This window comes from Zingiber officinale, chromosome 8A (genome assembly GCF_018446385.1).
Source record: "Zingiber officinale cultivar Zhangliang chromosome 8A, Zo_v1.1, whole genome shotgun sequence".
Lineage (NCBI taxonomy): Eukaryota > Viridiplantae > Streptophyta > Magnoliopsida > Zingiberales > Zingiberaceae > Zingiber > Zingiber officinale.
In genome coordinates, this window is record NC_056000.1 from 69,959,613 (window position 1) to 69,964,163 (window position 4,551).

A 4,551-nucleotide genomic window follows, 5' to 3' on the forward strand; every position below is an offset into this window, starting at 1 on the left:
CCAGCAGCCAAGATCCATATGGTCGTGTAAACATCACACTGTCGTGAAGTGTAGCCCGAGCCAAAGCAAGACACGGTCGTGCAGATGTGGCACAACCGTGCCACTTAACCCGAAGAGAAGAAGAGCTTGGCCATGCGGATCTCGCACGACCGTGGCACGGGTCGTGCGACGCCTGTGCCCTAGCCTATATAAAGGCTTTTAACTCTTCTCCTCAGGGAGGGGGAGGCGAGTCGTCAGAAGAGATTTACCTTAGTGTCGTTCCACGCTATCCTGGACCTCCGTTCAACGATCCGAGATCACCTTCATCACCGCATCAACTCCAGAAGCAAAGGATTGAATCCGAAAATTACTCGACGTTATTGGATAAGCATATCTTCTCTTTCTCTCTTCTCGTTAGAGGATTGTATGCTTACTTATATTATGTCTTTGGATTTTTCTCCTGCATCTATGGAATAGATTCATTGTTCTAGGATCAGGGAGTAGTTGTGGATAGGGTTTGATGTAAGACTCATGTTTATGCCTTTACTCATTGGATGATTTCGCTTGCTTAGTTTCTATTTGATATGCATGAGACTTGTTGCTAAGATTACCTTGTCATATCAGTTGATTGTGTAGGAATTGATAATTTCGTAAAGATAGGATCTTAGATCGTATACCCGAGGGGTCATAGTGATAGGGGTAACCCATTCACGGACATCTAGGATACTCCCTTAAAAGGAGAGACAACTTCTCCACAAGGAAGTAGGAGACCAAACCAAACCCCTATCTCTATCCCTAATGACACCAAGTAGATTTGTATTCTTGTGATCTACAGAGGCACTCTAGTGACAAGGGTTAACCGTAACAGGATTTCACAGGAATCTTCTCTATTTAGTGCTTAAGGATAGTAGCTTTAACTTTCGGCGAATGCATGTTGATTGACAATGATGAAAAGATAGAGCATGCTACATCAGGTTACACCACAACAAAATCGAACTCCTAGAACTCTTCCCAAGCCAAGTTAACATTTCTCTCTTTTGTTAGTTCTCACATCTACTTCCCCATTTCCTTTCTTCCTAAGAAATAGTTAACTTACAACCAACGGTAGTTTAGCTAATTCTACGTGAACAATTGCTATTGCTTATAACTAGTCCTTGTGGGATCGATAATCTTTTATTATTGACGACGTATCCGTGCACTTACGGAAGCGTAACAAGTGTTTGGCGCCGTTGCCGGAGACTGCGTCTATAACATTAGTGAAAATCATATTGGATTATACTAGACTTTATTTTTCTTTATTTCACTTTACTTTATGCATTTTTATTAAAACGCTAAAAAAATATAAAAAAAGAGAAAAATATATTTTAACTCTTTATTTATAGTTGGATTATTCAATATCTTGTTCTTACATGCGAAGAGCTAATCTTTCAGGAGAACTTCTGCCGTTCGATCCAGAAATTGATAGAACTTTCTTGAGGAGAAGAAACTTGTAGAAACTCCAAGAAGAACAAGAAACTTCTGAAATGGCTGACAAACTTTTAAAGGATTACGCAACACCTTATGCACGAGGGCTTCGGTCTAGCATCACTCGGCCACCAATTAAAGCCAATAATTTTGAAATCAAGCTTGCAGTGATCCACATGGTCCAACAAAATCAATTTGGAGGAGGACCACACAACGATCCAAATCATCACTTGGAGCTTTTCTATGAGACCTGCAGTACTATGAAAGTAAATGGGGTCCCTCCAGAAATAGTAAGGTTACTTCTTTTTAGATTTTTCCTGAAAATAGAGCCAAGCAATGCCTTAATTCTCTACCAGCAAACAACATAACATCTTGGGATCGGTGTGAGTAGAAATTTTTGGAAAATTTTTGCCCACCGAGTAAAACTGCACACATGAGGAATTTAATTGCAAGCTTCAAACAGATAGACTCAGAATCGCTATTCGAAGCATGGGACAGATTCAAGAGTATGCTGAGACAGTGCCCCCATCATAGCCTCGAGAAGTGGTTGGTGCTACACATGTTCTACAATGGAATCAACTACCACACGAAGGTGCCCCTCGATTATGCAACAGGAGGGACGTTAATGAACAAGAGCTTTGATGAAGTTGAAGAGATCATAGAAAATGTGGCACAGAACCACCATTAGTGGCCAATTGAAAGATCTAGAGGTTCTTTCTCTAGGAATCCAATAAAGGCATCAGGAAAATTCAACGTAGATGCAGTCACGCTCATGTCTGCAAAGCTGGATGCTCTGACCAAGAAGCTTGAGACCATGGGGAATAACACAGCCAATGCAATAGTGTGTGCTTGCGAAACTTGTGAAAGTTTGGATCATGCTCAAGATACTTGCTCCCTAGGACCAATACAAGCACAAATGAACTAACTTGAGCAATGCGATGCGATAGTCAGTTATAACCAAAAGCAAAACAATCCCTACTCCAACACATACAACCCTGGGTGGAGGAACCACCCAAATTTTTCTTACCGGGGCAATCAAGATCAAGGACCAATAAAACAAAGTTACCAACCTGAGCAATAAAGCTACCAACCTGGACAACAGGCTTATCAACAACAACAACCTTCACAACTGTCCAGAATCGAAAAGATGCTTGAAGAAACTCTCTTGGAGCAAAAAGAGATGAAGAATGAAATCAAGCAATTGAATCAAAGATTGGAGAATTCTGAAAAGCATTAAAAGATGCAAGACAACAAAATCACCCAGATAGCTCAGTCCTTTTCAAGAGCACTATGAGCATTTCCGGGAAAACCCGACATGAACCCGATGGAACATTGCAACCGCATTGAGCTGAGGAGCGGACGGACTTTGGGAAATCCCCAAATGACTGCTCAGAAAGGAATTAACTCAAAGGAAGAGCTCTCTCCTCTCATGCCTAATTTGGTTTAGAACAAAGATAGGGAGGAGATCACCAAGAAGGTTGAACGAACTCTTCCACTTCCCCCATAAAGTTAGGCAATTCCTTTCCCCCAGAAACTAATTACATCCCAAAAGGATGAAGAGTTCCACCGATTCGTTAAGAAGATTAAAGAAATCTACATTGAAGTACCTCTGATAGACACACTGCACCAAATGTCGAAGTTCGCCAAATTTTTAAAAGGTATTCTATCTAACAGAAGACAGAAGGGCGACTTCGAGATTGTAGCATTGACAGAGAAGTTCAGCGCTCTACTCATGGCAAATATTCCTCCAAAGCTCCAGGATCTAGGAAGCTTTTCTATACCGTGTAAAATTGGCTCTGAGCTCATACAGAAGGCTTTCTGTGACTTGGGAGCGAGTGTTAGCCTACTTCCATACTCGTTATGTAAGAAGCTAGGACTTCAGAACATCAAATTTACTACTATGACACTATAATTGGCTGACCATTCATGTAGATACCCAATGGGTATAGTGGAAGATGTGCCAGTAGAGGTAGGCGGATGCATCATTCCCACAGATTTTATTGTCTTGGATATGAAGGAGGATCCCAAGATCCTAATTATCCTTGGAAGACCATTTCTCGCCACCGCTGGAGCCCTCATTGATGTGAAAAATCACAAGTTATCCTTGGAGATCAGTAAAGAAAGGTTAGAATTTGATTTATTTGATTATCCTAACTACATCTCCTCTTCTCACGGAAATTCTAGTAAGATGAATATACACAAAGCTAAGGAATGCAATTTCCAAGAGAGGTCGCCTCTAACAAGAAAAGAGAAGTACATCTGTCCTGCACGAGCGAAACTGAAGGAGCAGATTGGAGCATTAACCCTAGGAGGAGAGTCATGCTTCCATAGGTTTAGTCCACACTAACTGATATAGGGTCGAGCTAAAGACTCAAAACAAGTGCTTCTTGGGAGGCAACCCAAGGGTTTTCATTTTAATTCGTTATCAATTTGTCATTCTATTTTTTTTAGTTAGTTCAATGAAGTATGTTTTTTATTGTCGAATCTTTGTTTGCAGGATGTGCATAACCTCCACGAGTTGGCTGTGATCATTTCATGGGCGTGGGGGCATCAGAGGAGTCAAAAAGGTGAAGGGTGAGACGCTACGCGCGTAAGATAGTCGGTCGTGTGACCCCACATGGTTGTGTGAAGCTAACAGAGGAAGAAATGCCACTAGTCGTGCAACCCTGCATGACCGTGTGGCTTGTGCAGAGAAAGAATAATACACGGCCGTGCCAACTGGCACGACCGTGCGAAGTCACTAGAGGGGAAGAGGGCACGGGCTGTGCAGATCTGGCACGATGGTGCGATCTCGACCGAGAGGAGAAAAGAAGGAGTCGTGCCAACCGGCATAGCCATGCGGCGACCCAAGCTACCAGGCCGTGTCTTTAAGACATGGTCATACCTTACCCGTGTGCGCCACCAACTTCCCTAAAAAGCCCTAATTCCCATCTCCTTCTCTCTCAAAAGCTTTTTCCTCCCCACTACACCTCATCAACCTCCAATTCCTACACCTAAAACTCATCTTTACTAAGATCTACATCTAGATTCAGGATTTCTTCAAGCCCCAAATCAGGAAAGAGAGGAACAATTTTCCTATTCTTTTTCTTTCCCCTCCTCCATCCTCAA

General features: G+C 42.3%; 1 non-coding gene across 1 annotated transcript; it reads right to left on the reverse strand.

Moving 5' to 3' along the window:
• Positions 1-1,872: 1,872 nt before the first annotated feature.
• Positions 1,873-1,980, reverse strand: LOC122013143. The gene has a single exon (XR_006120481.1). It is a non-coding gene; the product is annotated as a small nucleolar RNA R71 (small nucleolar RNA).
• Between the last annotated feature and the right edge of the window lie 2,571 nt (positions 1,981-4,551).